General features: G+C 44.1%; 1 protein-coding gene across 2 annotated transcripts in view; it reads right to left on the bottom strand.

Annotated features, from left to right (window-relative positions):
* The window catches only part of CNBP (CCHC-type zinc finger nucleic acid binding protein), a 16,029-nt gene extending 10,773 nt beyond the window's left edge, over positions 1–5,256 (bottom strand). Inside the window, exon 1 of one of the 2 annotated variants that reach the window (XM_018557183.1) lies at positions 5,142–5,256. The gene's annotated coding sequence lies outside the window, so the exon portion shown is untranslated. The remainder of the gene's footprint in view (positions 1–5,141) is intronic. The other variant, XM_018557182.1, reaches the window with a different exon arrangement.
* Positions 5,257–22,052: the final 16,796 nt, after the last annotated feature.

The raw sequence follows: 22,052 nt of genomic DNA, 5'->3' as shown, positions 1-22,052 counted from the left end.
GTTGCAGTTTTTCCACATGCTCTGGAACTGAACGCTGTGGTGCAAACTAGATCCCAAAATAACATTGGATGCATTTTTTATGCGTTCTGTAACTGCTCTGCATCTGCTCCGCACTTGGTGTGAACAAGCCCTTAAAGTGACATTAAACCCTCGGATTTGTTAACATAAACCAATACTGTAATGTGTGCCTTACTGTAATCCATGGTTGTTTCCCTTCTCCTTGCTGCTCTTCCTTTTAAATCTGTATCTGTTCTCATGCTGGGCAGAACTTCTGTTTTGCAGCAGACTGCCTTGTCTCTGGAATGGATACATGATGTCTGTGTGCAGGTTCACAACCTGAGCCAGCACTACAGGAAGAGGCACTCAGCTGCAAAGGGAGGTTCTCCCCAGCAGAGAAGAGATACAGATTTAAAAGGAAGAACAGCAAAGAGAAGGGAAACAACCATGGATTACAGTAAGTCACACATTACAGTATTGTTTTATGTTTAAAAAAATCTGAGAGTTTAATGTCACTTTAGGGTACTTGAAAGTTTAGTGACACTATAACAAAAATATAGCTAAATTGTGTGTCACTCAGCTGTAGATCCTCAAATCATCTGAGTTGGTGCTGACACTGTCCTTCCTTCTGGAGGGTGGCTACTTTTGTTCCCCATTTTCCCTGTGTGTTGTAAAGTAGCCACCGCTCCAGGCTCACTCCTGTGATGGACTACAATCTCATATTCAGTTTACTCATTTGTATTGAGAATTGTAGTCCATCACAAGAGTGAGCTTGGAGCGGTGGCTACACACAGAGGGACCATGGGGAACAAAAGTAGCCACCCTCCAGAAGGAAGGACAGCGTCAGCACCAATTCAGAGATGATTTGAGGATCTACAGTTGAGCGATACATAAGATAAATTTTTGTTAATAGTTACGGTACTTGAATGCATTTTTTTTAGAATTAACTCCTGAGTTTAGTGTCACTTTAAGATACAACTACCTATGTCTACTGTTAAATCGGCCAACTAATCGATTATGAAAATAATCGTTAGCTGCAGCCCTACTACTGACCAATATAAATATGCGCCTTTCACTGAGGGAATCATCAGCTCATGCAGTTTTTTTTAAATCTTATGCTCGGTTTGAATTGTCCACGTGTACTAGTAGCTGAAGACCTTGATTATATTGCACATATATAAAAACTGCTTGGCACTGGGCAGGTCAGAACAGTGAGAAGAGCTGGGTGTCAGCATATGAGGTCTTAAATTCTATTGTTATTTTGATGAGGGGGGTGAAAGGACAATTTTATTTTTCCTTTTACCATCAGCAGGAGAAACAAGGTCTGTGCAAAGTACCATCAGTCACAACTTGACACGTTGAGGATGTGCCTCTTATTTTCCCACATCTATGACTGTTCAAGCAAATGAAGAGACCATGAACAGTACATGGAAAAGGTTATACTGAGCCTTTGTTCGGTTACCCGTTTATACGGAAATAGCTCTTAAGGAAACAGATGAAAGCCCTAGGTGTTGCACTTTCAGAAACATGACTGCAATGTCAGCTATCCAAGAAGACTATCTGAAGCCCAACTGAAGTACCACACCTTTTTATCAGTGCATAGCCTATGTATCTTTTGTACACTGCATATTCATATCTGTGACTGTTTTGTTAGGAAATGCCTTAAAACACCCTACATGCTTCTCACTGCCCTCAGGGCACATTCACACGTGTCCTTTGTGGCGGGTAAAATATACTAACATGCTGTGTTGCCGTTTATATTCAAAGGCATCCCAATGCACCACTGATACACATGCACTGCAGCATGCCATAATGCACTATTGCAAAAAATAATAATAAAAAGAGCCTGTCAGTTCTGGTCTGTTAACAGCCCATTCAAATAAATGAGCTGCCTGAACACAAAATTTGTTTACTAGCAACGTAAGGTTGTGAATGGGCCCTCACATTGCAGTGTCCTGTGCTGGCAGAGCTCAATAACAGCCATAACTCTACACACAAGTGTTTTCACAGAATTGTATTGCAGAAGGGAAGGGGGTCCAGACCACCTCTGTTACATTTCTGAGAGCATGGGATCCTATGTCCTAGTTATATTTAGACACTCTGCATAAAAGCTGTAACATTACAGTGGAGGTAAGGCTAGGAAAATGTATGCAGGGAACGCCTCAAAGTGGCTGGATCCAAAGAGTGCTCAATGACTATAAAATGTTCAATAAACATGAATGACACTACAGCCTATAAGGACAGGCAACCTGAGCACTCCAGCTGTTGTGGAACTACAAGTACCATGAGGCAGTGCAAGACTGACAGCCACAGATAAGACTCCTAGAAACAGAGGCATGATGGGATTTGTAATTTCACCACAGTTGGAGTGCTGAGGTTGCTTATACCTGACCTAAGGTATATCAGCACAATGACTTGAGACAGGTTTACTTGAAGTACTACTCATTGGATTAGTGTGAAGTCAGTTAATTAGCATTTCGAGAAGGAAAAGGTAAAGCAATGGAAGCCAATGTTTTACAGGTCTCCTTTAATTATTGGCAAATCCAAGTTAAACAGGTTCCCTCAACAGCATTTAACCTGTAATAAATCAGTGCAATTCATGTCACCCTGCTCAACCTGTACAAAGAATATACAGTGACTCAGACCTTGGAACATTTTGTGAAAGAACTCGAGACATGAGATAATTGATCCACAAATTGCAACAGATGACTGGATTCTGGATTTGAACGGGTCAATTATTTAATGGCTACTTTGTGTAATCTGACATATTGAGACCAGGTTCATGTGATCTTCAAGACCCAATGCAAAAGAAGACAAGCTGCTTATTCCTGGGAAAGAGTAACTAACATTGTTATTGTATGGGTCTGGGACATTTTTCTTGCCCATTTAAAGTCCTTGACATAAGCAAATGTTCCAAACACACGTATGTTCAATAACCATACAAAGTAAAGTGCAGGAACATCATCTTCTGTGATGGTATTGCTAGTGATTTGGGGAAAAACCCAAGGACAAACATTTCCCATGACAATCGTTTACCATGTGCCCCGTTTATACATCCAGTATTGTGTGGAAGAATGCAGCTCAATTCACAAGGCAAACGTGCCAGAATAAGGATCCTTGTTTTAAAAAATGTTTGTGTTATTTCCTGCCAAATCCAATGAGATTTAAAAATTGCAGTCATGGAGGTTGAAATAAAGATAATTATCCTTGTTATAAAGCTCTGTGAAATGAGCTTGTCTGCTCAAGCACAAATACTTACCTTATACCTCACGTTGGCAGGCTTCCTCCATGCTAAGTGACCAGTCTGCCAAAGCCGCTCTGGCCAGTGGTCACAAACACCATCATAAAAGTACAATAGAGGACCAATAGCCCTTCATTGTATGTATAGATGGTGAGGGACCCCCCAACAACTTGGAGAATCAGAAGCATGCCAGAGAGAATAATAAGTTATCACACCCAATTCCTCTACCCCTAGACTGAACAAGCATTTAACCCTTTCAGTATGTACATGTGGTGCGGGGGCAGGCACAGCAAGGGTAGATTAGTTTTTTTGTTTAATTCCTGGAGTTCAGGATCATCAAGGTAAGGAAGCATTTCACCACAGACCACCAATGTCATTATTAAATCTGTGCTCCTTAAGGGTCCATTCACACCACAAGCCTTGGGGCTGCGTTGGCCGTTTCCAGCGCAGCCCCAACGCAACACAAGACCATTTGCTTTATCATGGATGGGACCATGGTATTCTGCATTGAAAGAAAAAGTAGGGCATGTCCTACTTTTTCTGCAGCTCAGCAGGATGCAACGGAGAAAAACCACCTTGCATCCATAAAATGGAATGAAATGTCACTTGTGACCTTTCAATAAAGTTCAAAAAAAAAAGTAAACAATGCCATGTGGCCGGATAGGCGCATCGGCAGTATCAAGCACCGCATACAAGCCGATGTCTGTTTGGCGCAGCGGCTGGTGTGAACGGACCCTGACTGTTTTTGCGATTACTAATACAGCTGATTCTATCACATAGATGGGGAAGGGTGGGGGGCTCCAAGACCTAAAAATAATTTCAAGAATTAAGTTGAGAAAGGCAGTTGCTAAAACGGGTGCGGGCTGGCCATGTGTCGCCATGGTGAGGGGGGCAGTGCCTTGCATTGTTACAGCACAAGACACAAAATTTACTTTATTTTTTTTGAACTTCACAAAATGACAACACATTTCTATGTGCGGCAGCTCGGCTGTGCTAAAGCCTGCTGTAGAAAAATGAGGAATTTACAAAAACCGGAGCAGAGTCTGGAGCAATTGCCCATGGCAACCAATCAGTTTCTAGATTTCATTTTCAAAGCTTAACTGGACATATGAGCTGATTGGGTACTATGGGCAACAGCTCCAGTTTTGATTCATTCCTCCCAACATATCCAGATTTTTACACAATGTAACCCAACCAACGTGCAGGCAGCGTTGTGGTGTGAACATGGCACATAGTAAACAAGTGTTTTCCATGTGCCATGCAACGATCTATGCAGGTCCACCAACGTGGCGTGGACGGCCTGCATACAGCCGATCACCATATGTCACACCCTCGATGTTTGTACACTGCTTGGCAGTCATCGTGTGTTCCATGGCTGCGCTTTTTACTATTAAGGAGTAACCCAACAGACAAAATGTAATCTTCTACCTATAGACCCCGGAGGATGCACCCCGAGATGTGTTTCGAACCCGGGGAGTTGGGGGGAGCACGCTGCCCATATAAGGAAGCGCCGCTCTGGCACACGTGCTGCACAGGCCCCCCGCTTCTACCAGAGACGCGCGCTCCGGTTATAAATAGCAGCGCTGAAAGCCTCACGTGACGGCGGCGATGCGGCACATGTGCCCAGGGTGAGACTAGGCCGCATTGGTAACACAGTGAAGCCTAGTATAGAGCAAAGCATGGGCCATAGCACTCCAGTGTAGTGTACCGCCCCCAGCTCAGGCCTAGCACCGCGCCCCCTTCTCCCCGTGCAGACCCAGGCAGCTGACAGCCCGGGCTTTCCCTGCTTTTTGTAAGGGAGGCCGAAAGCTGCAACCGCCTCTGTTTAGCTATAATCTTCACCCCCGGCACCTCTTTGCCCCCCATCCCATGACTCCCTCCCCTGGTCCGCTCCTCTACTCACCACCCAAACGCTGTTTATCTACAGTTCCTCTCGGCTGCGCCACACGCGGTTTGCACACGACCCTAAAAATGCCCGTCGAGCTGCGCACGGCGTTCCCTACAGCAGAGCCAATCACGAATTAGAACGCACGGCCGCTGCTCCGAATTCCACCAATAGCAACCTCCGCACGCTAACACGCCCATTGTTAGTCAAGGTAGGCTGTTGCCTGCCAATCGGGAGCTACCATCGTGCTCTTCTAGAAGGGGTGACCACTTCTCTGATTATCTATGGTGCGCGGCATCGATGTATTAAAGCTTCAAGCACGAGTCCCGATGGGAAAAAAAAGTTGGATGCCCGTGATATACTTACCTGATGCGTGGCAGTTTCCACCTGTAGGGTTCATTTCTAGAAATGTTTATACTAGACACCCCTTCTGCATCGCTTCTGCTAAGTGGAGAGACGCTTCGTCAGATGGTACATTCCTTACACATGACTCAATGCGTGCTGCTGGGGGAGGTTCCCGCCTTCTAACCTGTCATTTAGTGTGCTGAGGGAAGCCCAGCCCGCCATTTTCTGATGTTTGTACTTCGCTGATGGTGGCATCTGGGCTGCAGACCAGAGACTCTCTGGATTTCCTTTATTTACTAGACTATAGGACAGTGTCTGCTATGTGCAGGGAGACATTAAATTCTTATATAGCTTGATTATACATTTAAAGCATTTACTCTAAAACAAGAATATAAAATATATTGCAGATTACCAGTTTTTAGATGTAGTGGTTTAAAAGAGTACTATGGGGTAACCTTTTTATCCCATAGTTCTCTTTAGGGTCACGGGAGGACAAATACTAACCTCTTTCCGTGACCCAAAGCTCAGTATATCGCAAGCTATTGCCTGCAATATACTGAGAGCAACGCAGCCGGGACAGATCCTGACAATACAGTCGAGATCCAACCAGCTGCGTGAGTGACAGCTGGCTCTGCCTATCTAGAGGCAGAGCCAGCTGTGCTCGGCCCCTCTCCTGTTCGTTCCTCCAATCAGCGCTGATTGGAGTTAAAAGGATAACTATGGGGTAAGTGTTTTTCCCCATAGTTGTCACGGGAGGAAACACTATTGTCCTCCTGTGACCCAAAGCTCAGTATACCACGAGCTACAGCTTGCGGTATACTGAGACCGCCGCAGCCCCGACATTACTGTCGAGATCCACCCAGCTGCGTGAGTGACAGCTGGCTCTGCCTATCTAGAGGCAGAGCCAGCTGTGCTCGGCCCCTCCACCATTCGTTCCTCCACTCAGCGCTGGAGGATCTGAGAAGGCAGGGGGAGAATCCCTGCGGGGAGCGGTGACTGGCAGTTACTGCTCTGTAGGGAAGTGAGCGGATCGGCTGCATGTGTTCGCTCACTTCCCGATAGATAGAGCCGACCTGTGACAGTTTCATTGTCACAGGTCGGCTCTAACTATGAGGATGCGTGGAAATCCAGACATCCCAACTCTCCTGGAGTCTCCCTTATTAGATAGCGGTTGCCCGGGAGAGAAACATTTTCTCCCGGAAAGGTTTACTCTGCTCTATCTAGCGGAGTAAACCTTTCCCTGCTATCTGTTTTTTTCTGACATCGAAGCCGCCGTCACAGGAAAAAAAAAACCCATCATAGGAATGAATAGCTAGGCTTCTATTGGTTATTTCATTTTGCAATAGCAGACTAGCTATTGTCCCCGCCCACTGATGCTGTCAATCAGCAGAGGGGGAGCTAAAGTTCTCCATCAAGATCACTGGCTGCCCCATATATCATTGTTGCAAAATAGGTTTTCTTTACCTTCCTCACCCCGATTTTTCCTTCCAATCGCCTATCCCTAGCACATCTGTGCGACCTTTGTTTAGCGGTTCAGGACCTAGTGTGCTTGGGGGTGGTCGTCCCGGTTTCACCATTGGAAAGAATCGGGCTTCTATTCAAACCTCTTTACTGTTCCAAAAAGGAGTGTGTTCGCCTGTTTGGTGGCTTCTCTCCATCAGGGAGATTTTCTGGCATCAATCGATAAAAAAGATGCATACTTGCATGTCTCAACTTGCCCCGCCCATCAAAGCTTTTGCACTTTGCGTTCAATTTGTGGCGCTTCCTTTCAGCCTGATATCAGCCCCTCGAGTCTTCACCAAGGTTTTCGCTCTGGTCCTTGCTTTGTTGAGATAATGGGGGATCTCAATCGTAGCATACTTGGACGGCTATACGCACTTTGGAGGAGATCGGCTGGATTTTGAATGTCCATTAAATCTGTCCTTGTGCTGTCTCTCTGTCTCAAGTTCCTGGGCCTGATTCTGGACACTGGTCGGGCCAGGGTGTTTTTGCCTGCTGAAAAGCTTATAAGAATCCAAGAATATGTTTGTCTGTTGTGTGCGTGCAATCTAGCGTCAATACGCACCTGAATGCGAGTTCTCAGTCTGATGGTTTCCTTGTTTGAGGTGGTTCCGTGTGTGCAGCACCACATTCGGACTCTGCAGCGGTAGATCCTTGCTCAGTTGGGACCACTCTTCTCTGTTGCTGGACAGGCAGATGCGGGTTAGTCGGTCGTTCAAGGCCTCTCTGGTGTGGTGGCTTCGTTCACCATCGCTGTCGAGCAGGAAGTCCTTTTTCCCAGTGCACTGGAAGGTGGTGATGACGGATGCCAGTCTCAATGTCTGGGGTGGAGTGACTGGACAGTGGTCAACGCAAGGCCATTGAACCAGAGAACAGTCCGGGTTGCCAATCAATGTCCTGGAGCCTCGAGCGATCAGACTCTGTCTCCTGGGCCAAATGTATTTTCTGCGCGTGCATTACATCAGGATTCAGCCGGACAATGCTACAGCCATGGCTTATGTGAATTATCAGGGAGCACGAGGAGTCGAACCATTGTGCTGGAGGTGTCTCACATTCTATATTGGGCAGAAAGTCATGTTCTGGTCCTGTCCGCGGCAAACATACCAGGCATAGAAAATTGGCAGGTGGACTATCTGAGTCATCAGGGTCTGGATCAAGGGGAATGGGCCCTTCATCCAGATTTGTTGCAACAAATATGCCAAAGATGGGATTTGGACCTGGTGCTTTCTGTCTTACAGAAGTCTCCTTTGAAAATATTCGAGAACTGCCTTTATTGACCTTGTCCCAGAAGGTGGCCTTTTTTGTGGCCATCACCTCGGCTCTCAGGGAATTGGCGTCCTTGTTGTATAAGCCTCTATTTTTGTTCTTACATAGGGACGAGGTGGTCCTCCGTCCACGGCCTTCCATTTTTTGCCTAAGGTGGTGTCTACATTTCATATCAATAAGGATATAGTCCTTCCTTTCCTTTGTCCCAGTCCAACACATCCTGAAGAGATGGTACCTCATTGTTTGGATGTGGTTAAGGCTGTGCAAGTCTATCTTTCTGCTAATTAGTCTTTTTGTAAGGTGGTATCCCTTTTAGTTGTTACTGAGGGTTCTAGTAAAGATGAGGCGGCCTCTGCAGACATCAGTTCGCATTGGATTAGGCAGGTTATTGTTCAGGCCTACGCTCTTAAGGGTTAATCTCTGCCCTTTCTGATTACGGCCCATTCTACCAGGACAGTTAGCACGTCCTAGCCCTTTCGTCATCAGGCTTCTATTGTGCAAGTTTATAATCGTCGGTGCACACCTGTACCCCGTTTTATAAATTTGATGTTGTTGTCCTTGCAGATGCGTTTTTTGTCCGCAAAGTTCTACAAGCAGCTGTTTAGTGTGTGGGTACCCTTTTCTTATTCTGTTTGGTTGCCCACCCCTCGGTACTTACTGCTTCGGGACATCCCTTCCGTTGAATGTGGTGGTGGCAGATATACAGTGGCTAGCTTGATTTGGAGACGCACAGGCTTACTGATTATATAAAGTGGAGTTTAAGCAGATAGCATGGTTCTTGCAGATTCTTTTGAGAAGCTTCTGTATAAGGACTGCACAATAGTTCTTATGGATGGTTTCTACCAAAAATATTTCAGGTAGTAAATCATGGAAGTCAGTAAATCATTCCAATCAAATGAAAGTTAGCTACAAGGAATGAACGTAAGTGTGGTGTAGTCAAATGCTTAAGAAGCATGGGACTATAGCCCGCACCTAAACATTACATATAATAACAAATTACACCAGACGATTGAATGGATAAAATTGGCCACGGCCTTTATTGTAGAATTTCTACAATACATAACTCAATAAATTCACTTAACAATCAATAACATCACTAAAACATGGCCCAGCCACCACGACTCGAACCAACCCAGTGAATATAAAAACCTCCGCAAACTCTTCATATAAATGAACTCAAACACTGAAAAACCATCAAAATGACTCGACCACCACGATCCAAATCACAAATACTTTTATCGCAGGGCCTACAAATTTAGTATCACCATCTTTTTATTCTACCGGGCCTGCGCTTTCAGAAAATATATGGTTTGGGGGGTCTTTTACAAACGCTAGCAACGCAGCAGTTGAAAATCAAATCAATAGGAAAAAATTGCAGAAAATTCAAAAATGGCTTGGCCAGCTGATTTGAAAAATGTTCCGGAGGGCTTGGCAGCGACAGGGTTAAACATCACATATAATAACAAATGACACCAGACGATTGAATGGATAAAATTGGCCACGGCCTTTTGTAGAATTTCTACAATACATAACTCAATAAATTCACTTAACAATCAATAACATCACTAAAACATGGCCTAGCCATCACGACTTGAGCCAACCCAGTGAATATAAAAACCTCCACCAACCAGTGTAGTTATGAAACAACACTGGCACCCACCCAGAACGTGGCCGATTCAATAGCAGACTCAATACCCATATTCAAAATGTAAATTCCCACATCGGAGAGATCAACCATATCGTATCTATAAAGGCCAGGCAAACCACCCTCAAGGTCCATGTGTCTATAAGAAAGACAACCTATCTGTAACATAAATTTTGCCACTAGGTGGTTAATACGCCTCCTGATTTTTTCAAGATACCCCAATTCCGGAGAACAAAGCCAAAGAAGGCGTGGGACAATTTCCGGAAAAAAATTTAGCAATTCTGGAAAACTCTGTTTTAGGACATAAAAATCATACTTAATACTGAATAACAAGTCCAGCGTCTTTCTAGAACCCAAATCGTTACCCCCTAGATGGACTACCAGTACAGAGGGAGTTGGCCAAACCTTATATAGATTCCAAAAACACTCTAAAAACTCACTCCATACCATACCCCAAATGCCGGACCAGACTAACAAATATCGATCCTGGTCGAAACCAAGGTTTTCCGTATAAACGCGATGTACAGCCCTGTTATTAGCCCAATGAATGAAAGAATGGCCCAAAATCCAAATCACAATCTTCGCACCTACGGAAAAGAAAAATCATAACCACAGCGAAGGTCTAACACAAGATCTATAACAATTAGAGTTCCAACCACCCAGAGAACGAATAGCTGATGGGGAAAGCGCAGCAGCGGCAGCGTAGTCACCGCCCCGATGCGAAATGAGTGCGGAGTAATCCGAGCGTCACTCAACCCAGCCTTCAGCAGACAACGCCGCAACACGACTGTGAATTGAAACTTGGTGAGAGGCAATCGATTTTCGTGTAACAAAAATTGGCCCCCGTTCCGAAAACGCTGCTGAAGAAAACTCAAGGACAAAGTCACTGGACAAACTGAAACATCAGAAAAGAGAGGAAGACGAACCCATCTGCCCCTACCCAACTGATTGGTTTTGGTCTTCCGCATCAAAAACTGGACAAAACCATCTCCTAAAAATTTTTTTTTTTTTAAATACTCATCAGCCCAGACCCAGAAGTCCTACTCGAGGGGAGCAGTTCCGAAATACACAAAGCACCAAAAAATAAGAAAGAAAAAGCCATACTAAAAAGCAAAGCCTCATAGCTAGAAAAACAAACCTCGCCCGTAACACGACAAAGGCTCTGTAAAGTCGGCATGGTAATAGGCACGCGGGTATCCTGAACGTGGGAATCACGCCTAAAACCCTTCAAAACCTGACGGACAGAAAAATAACTAAGACAAGGGGGATAGTGAAACAATCGCAAGAAAAAGGAAATTCCACACAAAGTCTTGTAAATATGAGAATAAGAATAACCCTTATTAATCATATGACCCAAAAACAATAAAACCAAAAACTCAGAAACCAAAACATCGGAAGGAGGGAAATTAGAAAGAAAAAACAACCAACTACGCCATGCAGCCAGGTAATTGGCCCATGTTGAAGAGGCCACAGAGGTAGAAATGTATCGTAGAGAATCCCTCAAACAAGACTCCATAAATGTTGCGGGCATGGCAGGCCCTCCTCCTCCGCGTCGGGCACCAACGATCTGAACCTCTCAAACTGAAGTCGAGAAAGAGCATCCGCAATGTTATTCAAACGTCCAGGAACATACAACCCCTTCACCCATAAATTAAGCTCCAGACACCGCAGAACAAGATAACGCAACAGTTTTATCACTGTGGCAATCCGGAGGCACTGCATCGTTCAAAGAGTTACCTTTAGGAAAGGACAAATGATGGATTACTCGAAAACTCAAAATCTTATCACAAACAACAGCTTCCCTGCCCTTTACTGAGCTGAGGTTATTTACTAAAAAACAACCGATGCCAGTAAACGGGGGCAAAACGAAACCATACAAAAAGCCATTAAGTAGAAACTCCGCCATCCTGCAATCTGTGTAACGTAGAAGCCAAGGTAGCATATTTAGAATTTTCAGAGGGGTGCGTGCTTTTGAGAAAAAGCTCCCTTCCCGTTTGTTGGCCGGCCAATTTTTTTAAACACTTTGAAACTCGGTGTTGTCCCGCGCAATGGGCAGATGCATGCCTGTATTTGCAAGAAGCATGCCACTTATACCCTCCATCGTTGAAACCAAAACAAATACCTTTTTTAAATTGAGAAGAATTAGTAGTGCCAGGAGACCTAAAAGTACTCACTTTTTGCGGCAACAACAAATTCAACCATAACGCGACGTCTTTAACACCCCATTTCATAGACGGGTGTACAGCCAAATTTTGGTGAAAAGCCTCATCATACGGAAACCATCTGAAGCCAGATAAGTTGGTGTAAGCTTCTATGACAATGTCCAAATGATGAAACAACCCTCTGCTTTTTTCAGGAAATTTTTCAACCAAAACCCCACAAAAAATACAAAAGGCTTTTAGCCAGTTATTAAAATTCCTACCGACCGGCCTGCGTCTATCCTCCTTCTGTCTATCCCCCTCCCTCTTGTCGGATTTAAGGAGAAATTCTTTAGAGTACGGGAGTAAAGATAATAAATCCAAATATTCCCTTTTCCAAATTTTTTCTTTAGTTGTAGAAGTCAAATGGAAGCAAAGAGGGGACAATTCGCAAAACATTGCCTCACGGAGGCAACATTCAGGGACATTAGCACTAAGGCCTTGTTCACACCAAATGCGTTCCTGGAGCAGAGCAGAGCAGTTACAAACCGGATCAAAACTGCGTCCAATGTATTCCAATGGTATTTTGGGCTCTAGTTCACACCGCAGCGTTCAGTTCCAGAGCATGTAAAAAAACCTGCAGCAAGCCCTATTTTGCCTGCTCTGGAACGCATCAAAAACGCATGCAAACGCACTGAAAGCCCATTTTAAACTAAAAAAAACCGAACAAAAAAACGGCCCTGAACGCATCAAAAATACGGCACAACCCCCTGCACTGCGTGTGCAGAAACTCATGCAGATCTGGTCTGCATTTGGTGTGAACAAGGCATAATACTACCAATGTCTGCTACCCCAGAAAAGCCAGTAGTGGCAGTTGAAGAAGGGTTTGAAAATGCATGTAAAGATGGGGGAGGCGCCGCTGGCGATCGAAAGCACCCTGAGTGAGCCAATTCATGAAGCATATTAGAGAAGGACAACGACAAAGAAGACAATAACGAGAAGCCATCAGACTCACCAGAACCAGGAGCAGGCTCCGGCGTAACGGAATTGACCTGCTGGAGAACAGTAGCTGCATCTGTTCACACGACTGAAGAAGCGACAGCAGGAGGGACCGTGGCAACGCCAGGGACGCTGTCCAGCAGATTTACTGTGGAAGAGAAAAGAGGACAGGAACTGCCTGTACCCAAAGAATGATTCAGCACAGCAGCATTACTTACAGCAAGTACAGTATGAACAGGAACAACTGGCACTGAGGGGTTAAAAATGCAGTCAAGAGCAGGCACAGAGGGAGCAGAAACAGCATTAAAGCCAAGGCCTGAAAAGGGCCCTGCTCTTTTGCGCTCACCTCTATCGCCTCTCTGTTGCCGTGTAACTGATGGAGCAGGGGGAGAACGGTATCTGGCCGGTCTCTTCTTATGACGGCCGCTGCGGGCCATAGCGACCACGTCCTTGGCTACAGCCACATCAAAGGAAGGGAGGGCCGATGACACGCTGAACCATGACAGCCGATGAACCATATCTCCGCCCACCGCCTGAATCATCGTAAGGTCTGTGCGAGGACGGCTGGGCGGAGCTGGAGGGCCCAGCGCAGGATCCGCAGAGCCCGCGTCTGGTTGGGGGGAGCCGAAGACAACCCGTAGGCCTGAGAGGTGGAGGGGACCAGCAGTTCATAAGCCGGAGGCCAGGCAGAAGATGGGAACTCTGGGCCGGACAGAGACGCGGAAGGTGCCAGAACGAACCGGTCCGAAGCGCCAGCAGACATGGGGAAGCTAGAAGACAGGCAGCTAAACAGCCAATCTCGCCCGTCCGGTTCACTAGCTCTGTCCACCATCTGACGCAGTAAAGGCTGTGACACACTGCAGGCGAAGCAAAGCGAAAAAATCGCAACCTTCCACTTCGCACCGCAGCTTGTCTACACTGTAGTTGTAGACATGCATCCAGATAATGCAGAAACTGTTGTAAAAAGCATTTGTGCATTGCACAACTACATCAGAATTGAGGAAGCTGCAATGGAACCAGACAGAAGAAGGTACTGCCCTGTTGGATATATGGATATGGAGGAAGGAAATGGCAATATAATATCTGGACGATGGCGGCAAGACGTGGATGCAGATCGTGTCCATGGATTAAGTAGGCAGGGTGCCAATAACTATACCAAAGCAGCAGATAAAATTAGAGAACATTTTGTGAAGTATTTTACATCAAATGAGGGCAATGCACATTTTTTAGAAAAGACAAATTTATTGTATAGCAACATTTAAATGACAAAAGTGCTTGTCATAAACAAAAAAACTGTTTCAAAACTTTAAATAAAAAGTGCCTCTTGTGTATAAAAAACAGGTAATGAACACACAAAAAATACATGTGTGCAAATTAAAACTGTCATAACTGATGCATGTTTAATGCAAGTAAAATATGTACACATTTACACTGAGTATATTAATATTCTTGCTCATCATCAATTACTTTGAGAATTCGAATTTTAGCATTCATTTTATTGCGAGGATTCAGTTTTTAAAGTCGGGTAAGAGACTTAACAGAAACAGTTCATCTGCATCTCTGGGTGTTTGGTTTGGGGGGATAATAATCGGGGCTTTTAAAGCTTCCAAAACTTTGTCAACAGTGTTTCGCTGTACACGTTTTCTTTTCCCGGGAACATGAACATGTGCAGGATTAGTAGTGCAATCTGAAAGCACATAAAGATATTTTGCTGTAAACGCAATATTGTTAGCCTGATTCCATTGCACTGTAACAATCCTGAATTTTAATTGACCACCAAACTGTCATTGTATACAAGAAAAGAAAAGCGGGGCTTTAAAAGTGTCCAAACCATACAAGACGTCCATCAAACATACATGGTTTTGTATAAACGTATATTTAATACATACATAAAGACTTGGTTACAATTAAAATGTCATTGACATGATACAATGTTACATTGAAATCAAGCTACCTCCTTTTGGTGCCCATACATGTGTACATATATATATATCATAGACTGCTGATCCTGGACAACACAGACGATGGGATTTTCTGCAATAGTCCTGTTTATCCCCGGTTACCTCCCACCTGTTCACCTGTTTGGTGATTGCGAGACAGCATGTGGGGCCAAAGATCCAGCCATCTTTGTGAACATGAAAATACCTCCAACCTCCCTGAGGAAGCACATACAGCTGCGAAACGCGTCGGAGATGGGGCCCACAGTGGATCATACAACTATTACAGAAATCAGGACTCAAGGAGTCCATGTTATACTAATGAATTATATATATATATATACACATGTATGGGCACCAAAAGGAGGTAGCTTGATTTCAATGTAACATTGTATCATGTCAATGACATTTTAATTGTAACCAAGTCTTTATGTATGTATTAAATATACGTTTATACAAAACCATGTATGTTTGATGGACGTCTTGTATGGTTTGGACACTTTTAAAGCCCCGCTTTTCTTTTCTTGTATACAATTCTAATTGGGGGTGTGGTGCCCATCCCTAATGGTTCAATTTAATTCCTATGCTTTAAACACCAAACTGTCATGTCAGAACTCTGCGATGCTATTTCCGTGCTGTGATACTCCTCGACAACAGGATGTAGCTCTATACAGGTGAAACTCGAATAATTAGAATATCGTGCAAAGTTCATTTATTTCACTAATGCAACTTAAAAGGTGAAACTAATATATGAGATAGACTAATTACATGCAAAGCAAGATAATTCAAGCCGTGATTTGTCATAATTGTGATGATTATGGCTTACAGCTCATGAAAACCCCAAGAACCCCAAATCCACAACCTCAAAAAAGTAGATTATTACATGTAATCAATAAAACAAGGATTGTATATAGAACAATATCGGACCTCTGAAAAGTACAAGAATGCATATGTACTCAGTACTTGGTTTGGGCCCCTTTTGCAGCACCTCCTGCAATTACTTTTGCATGATATTCTAATTATTCGAGTTTCAACTGTATATGTTTCTACACTTTGCTCATTTTCCATGGTGATGGTTTCTGTCAAATCTTGCATTTCACCTGATACTCACTGAAGTTTCCTGTCGTCCTAAAATAAAAGATAATGGTTTCAAAAAAATGTGTGAAATAATTGAATAAACTGCATTACCTTTAGGTAATGGGTAGGATGCACCTATACCAAGTATTTGGGCGAGTATGAGGACTCGGCCAAATGCTCCCGATGCCTAACCCAATTTACGGAACTTCTGGCATCAGGAAGCCAGCAGCTAACGCTGCTCTGCTTCCTACTTGGCTGGGAAGGCTGCCCCATGCTTCTTGGTGATGAGGGAGCATGACACCGGCTTCCTGGATAATCAGAAAGCCAGGTAGCGAGTAACTACACGCCGCCCGGCTTTCCAGTATTCAGTATCGGTAGTTGGTATCGGCGACTACCGGGAAAAAATATCGGTGCATTCCTAACTATTAGCCGATGCTATAGCAAGTTTACCTTTTTGGCTTTAAACAAGGGTTCAGGAAATTAAGATATTTGCACACAAGCCATGCAGGATTTTCGATGATCGTATCTGCTCCGGATCCACTTTTTTTGTAGATTTTTAAATATTTATCGTGTATGGGCTTCCATTTTGTTAGACAGACAGGTTCTGCAAAATAAAAAAAGAAACTTTATCTAATCATGTTAAAACTGCCTAACTTCATCTTTGTACAAATAATAGTGCAACATTTAAAAAATACGTTATAAGGACTAGGGATGCACTGTTGTTGCTTTTTAGGGATCGAGTACGAGTACCAATATTTATATTTCGGTACTCTCCGATACCAAGTACTGATACTTCCGCTAGCATTGATCCGGCATCCCGGAGAATCAAGAAGCTGGCCATGGGGCACATGACACGCGACTTTTTGGTTGCCCGGGAAGCTGGCTCCATGATGTTTGGCCGGCTCCCTAGCCAATCAGCATCGAGCTGACTAAACAGCATGGAGTCTGCTTCCTGGCCCATCAGCATTAAGGGAGACTCCATGCTGTGTGACCGGTTCAATGCTGTTTGGCTGGGAGGAATTATCCCTCTGACCTGAAGTTCCGTAATCGAGGGAACGTATTGGGGCATCTGGGTGAGTGCCAGTACATGCCCAAATACTTGGTATCTGCACCAAGAACGATATAGTATCGGTTTTCAGTGCATTCCTAATTAGATTTATTGTTTAAAAGAATTCTATATAAAACAGCAATACTGTACCTGAGATATTTAAAATATGGCTTATTTCTGTCCATGCCATTTGCCGGGCGATCTGATTACGATATTCTTTCAATCACATGTCGTATAGACAGGGCCTCTTTTCAACTTCCAACACAAAAAGGATATCAGCCTCCCACCCACAATGTTTGGATGCAGCCATTTTCTAATCAACTTTTGTTTCTATTAAATAAAATAAATCCAAAAACAAAAATTACTACAAATGCTGCTCTATACTTTATTTTGTACATGTGATATGTATCCTACCAATCTATAGTAACAGTAGCTTCTGATTAAATATTATATCACCAGCATCCATTTTGCACATACACTGGGGGGGGGGGGGTCTACAAGTCCCAGCAATGCATTATATTTTTAAGTAGAGATACCACAGTGCAAATACTGGGAATTTTTACAAGTACTCATACTCCTGAAAATGCCCCTATAGTAAACACAAATACCGGTGTTCTGTCGAGAACGCTGATGTAGTCGAATTTGCCGACCTCAGCATCTGCTCTTGCGCACAGACCAATATTATCGAGGAAACCTGTGATTTATTCACAAAGTATTTTGTTTTAATTGTTACTTCTGACCGTTAATAATATGCCATCCAACATTTTCTGCCATCCATCATTTGCTGCCATGGCCGGCATATTCTTAACAGTCACAATTAACCATTACAAACGAACACTTTGTAAATAAATGCCAGGTTTCCTCGTTAATCCCGTCTGTACGTAAACGCAGATACTGGCTCGGTGTTCTCGACAGAACAACAGCACTAAAATTTTAAACAAGTGGCTGCCTGAGGTCCCGCGCTTGCTGGGGACCTTGACAGCCTTCCTTTTAACCATGCGGTGCCATGAGGGAGGGGGGTTGGGAAGGGGCCCTTCATGGTTTCTTGCAAGGGGGCCCTGGAGGTTCTAGTTTCGCCTCTGTCACCGTCCTGTGTGGACAGCAGGAAGGAGGAGGTATACATGTGGGGCCTGACCAGTGCTGTGAACTAGCACCGGGAAGGTTCCCACAAGGCTACTGTGAGGTCTCCAGCAAGTGCGAGACCTTACGGCAGCCGAAATATTTAAAACATTAAAGTACCTTTATTAGCTTTATTGGGGCATTTTTTGGAGTAGAGTACTCATAAAAATGCCTAGTATTGGCAACAATACCAATACTGGTATCAATATTGGTACATTCCTAGTCAATGCTGTTTTGGAAAAGGGGGATATACCTTATATATGGTGGGAGGACAACATGTTATGGCTGATTGGTGTAAATGCCATGATTTAATTATTTAATGTTTAACCACTTGCTGACTGGGGTGTTTACACCCCCTTCCTGTCCAGGCCATTTTTCAGTATTCAACGCTGCAGTACTTTGACTGGCATTTATTCTGCCATGCAACGCTGTACTGAAATTAATTTTATACCATTTTTGGGGACAGATAGAGCTTTATTTTGGTGTTATTTAATCACCATTGGGGTTTTTATTTTTTACTATATAACGAAAAAAGTACAGAAAATTTTGAAAAAAAACCTGTTCTCTCTACGTTATGTTATAAAACATTTATTATTACCCATTTTTTTGGTAAAATATAAAAGGCGGGGTCACGTCGGGTAAATAGACACCAAACATGTCATGCTTTAAAATTGCTCGCACCCGCTAAATCGCAAAAATATACCATACCCAAAATTGGTTGTTATCAGTGATTGATGGCCCTAGAAGTATTGCTCTTACTACGACGTTCGCGACGATATGTAACATGTGCGACGCAATGGATGTAATCGTCGTTTTCGCACATAGGCGGGCGCGACGCATGTCTGCGTGTGCATGTGGGGGGCGGGGGACTTTAATTTAATTTTTATTTTTTTTATTGCTTTGATATGTGACTTTTAATTTTGTCAAATTTTTTTGTAACTTTAATGTTTTTAAACCTTTTTTTCTCACTTAACTTTATTGCCATCACATAGGAAGCAAACAAGCTCCCTATGTGATAGCCAATTTGCAGTGACAGGTCCTCTTTATGGAGACATCAGGGGTCTTTAAGACCCCTAATGTCACCTAGGGACCCACAGAGAAGCTGATGAAGCAGAGCCCTGCTTCACCAGCTTCTCTCTGGCTTCCGTTTGATCTCCGGTCACAGAGCTGCTGTGCTGGTCCCAGGCTCACACCGGGAACAGCAGAGCTCGGGATCGCCAGCAGCGGCTGCGATGGAGGGGGTACACACACCAGCACGCATATTACAAGCGATCGCATGCCTGAACGCTTGTATATAAACAGCCATCGCTGGCTGTTTGCATTCAAAGCCGATTTCCGCTAGGCGGCCGGCACGAGCGGGGCGGGTTAGGGCGTTTTTAAAACGCCCACCCGCATTCCGGCCGCTGTTATTAATTCATTATACTTTTTTTATTATTATGAATTAATTATGTTAATTTAAAAAAATGGTAAAAATATTATTTAGCCCCTCTAAACCTCACATAGCTCTCCTGAGACCCTGGAGACATCAGGCCGCTAACCCAGAGCAACACAGAGTATGTAGCTTCATATTATTCTGCATTGCTGTATAATGTATTCCTAGGATTTGTAGTCCTCTATAGCTGCTGGTATTATTCTGCAGTGCTTTACAATGTATTGCTTGGATTTGTAGTCCTCTGTAGCTGGTGGTATTCTGCATTGCTCTGTAATGCATTACTGGGATTTGTAGTCCGCTATAGTTAGTGGTAATATTCTGAAATGCTGTATATTATAATTTATTGCTGGGATTTGTAGTCCTCTATAGCTAGTGATAGCCTAAATTTCTGTATAATGTATTACTGGGATTTGTAGTCCTCTATGGTTGGCAGTATTCTGCACTGTTGTATAATGTATTGCTAAGATTTCTAGTCTCTCTACAGCTTGGAGTCAGTGCCAGATCTACCAGGGTTGCAGCCGCAACCGGCCCTGGCACTCCACCACTGACTCCAAACTGTAGAGAGACTACAAATCATAACCCTGCCAGGAGGAAGAGGGCCTCGGTGACCGTCGCCATTTCCATAAAAAGGCCCACCAAAATCCTCAGCACCATGCCTGTGATGATCTTAATCCGACCCTGCCTGTGACATCATGCGGGATAGCAGAGCTAAATGTAGATCAGGGGAGCCACCGCTCATTTAGTACAAGTGATCTCAGATTACTTGTATAAATCGAGCAGCGTTATTGTCCAGCCCTCTCGCCGTGGTTTTTGGTGTCCCCCGCTCCTCTAGGGACCCAGGACCACGGCAAATGTGCTCAGGATGGAGAGCGGGGAGTAGAGCGAAGAACGTCCGTTCTCTGTGATCAGTGAGACTGGAGCGCTGTAATCACAGCGCCACCTGTCTCAGCTGTCAGAAACTGTACAGAAGATCTGTTCTGTGTTGGAGGGCAGGTTCCATAAAGAGAATCTGTCACCTCCAAACTATCACATATGGGATTGCAAGCCCCTGTGTAATAGGAATGAAAAAAAGTGAAAAGTAAAAAATAAAATGAATAATTTCATCAATAAAAAAATTAAAACTAACCCTGCCACCCCCACCATCTACCATCTGCATGCAAATAAATGCACATGTGGGACATTGTGTCTGCGCTGAGTGCTACCGCCATTCCACTGTGTGCCATATTGAGGAAGCCAGGCAGCAGCGCTCTCTAACATACGCAATGTGCATTAAAGGATAAGTTCACTTTCTTGGGTAATTTAGGAAAATGGAAAACCCGCTCAAATCTGGCCCCATCTCTTAACCCCCCTCCGCGCTATACTTACTTTTTGGTGAACAGTGCTTCCTCTCCGTCAGTACGGGTGTATTATCTTTACCCCGTACTGCTGTCCAGCGCAGCCCTGCACTATGCATTTTTAATTTAACTCGCATATTGCAAGGACTCGCTAGCCAATATGGTCATGAGAAGCGCTATTTAGCACAATTAAATACGGTTTTGATTAAAACTATTTTTTTGCATCGGGACAAGTAGATTGTCATGAGGGACACGTAGATTGGTCCCCCCGCTTTATCCCTTGGGCATGTAGGTTTTTAAAAAAATTTCTACACACCTGCCCCCACTTTATATAGTATTGTGACTGCATGGATGAGGGGATACCCCACTTTGTATTCTGATACCATGGATGAGGCGATCCCCCCACTTTGTATTCTGACAGCATGAATGAGGGGATCCCCCTTTTTTATTGTATTATGACAGCATGGATGAGGGGAACCCTACCACTTTATATTGTATTGTGACAACATGGATGAGGGAATCCACCCCCTCTGTATTGTATTCTTACAGCATGGATGAGGGGAACCCCCACTTTGTATTGTATTGTGACATCATGTCTGATAGGATCCCCCACTATGTATTGTATTTTTAGAGCATGGGTGATAGGATCCCCCATTTTGTATTGTATTCTTACAGCATGGATGAGGGGATCCCCCCACTTTGTATTCTGATAGCATGAATGAGGGGATCCCCTACTTTATATTGTATTGTGAAAGCATGGATGAGGGCATCCCCCCACTTTGTATTGTGACAGCATGTATGAGGGGATCCTCCCCACTTTGTATTGTATTATGACAGCATGGATGAGGGGAACCCTAACCCTTTATATTGTATTGTGACAACATGGATGAGGGGATCCCCCTCTTTATATTGTATTGTGACAGCATGGATGAGGGGATCCCCCCACTTTGTATCATGACAGCATGTATGAGGGGATCCTCCCAACTTTGTATTGTATTGTGACAGCATGGATGAGGGGGTCCCCCCACTTTGTATCATGACAGCATGGATGAGGGGAAGCCTACCACTTTATATTGTATTGTGACAACA

The sequence above is a fragment of the Nanorana parkeri genome, unplaced genomic scaffold (genome assembly GCF_000935625.1).
Source record: "Nanorana parkeri isolate BGI_ZX_2015 unplaced genomic scaffold, ASM93562v1 scaffold270, whole genome shotgun sequence".
Classification (NCBI taxonomy): domain Eukaryota; kingdom Metazoa; phylum Chordata; class Amphibia; order Anura; family Dicroglossidae; genus Nanorana; species Nanorana parkeri.
The sequence above is the reverse complement of the archived record's forward strand: the minus strand, read 5'-3'. Positions and strand labels throughout refer to the sequence as shown.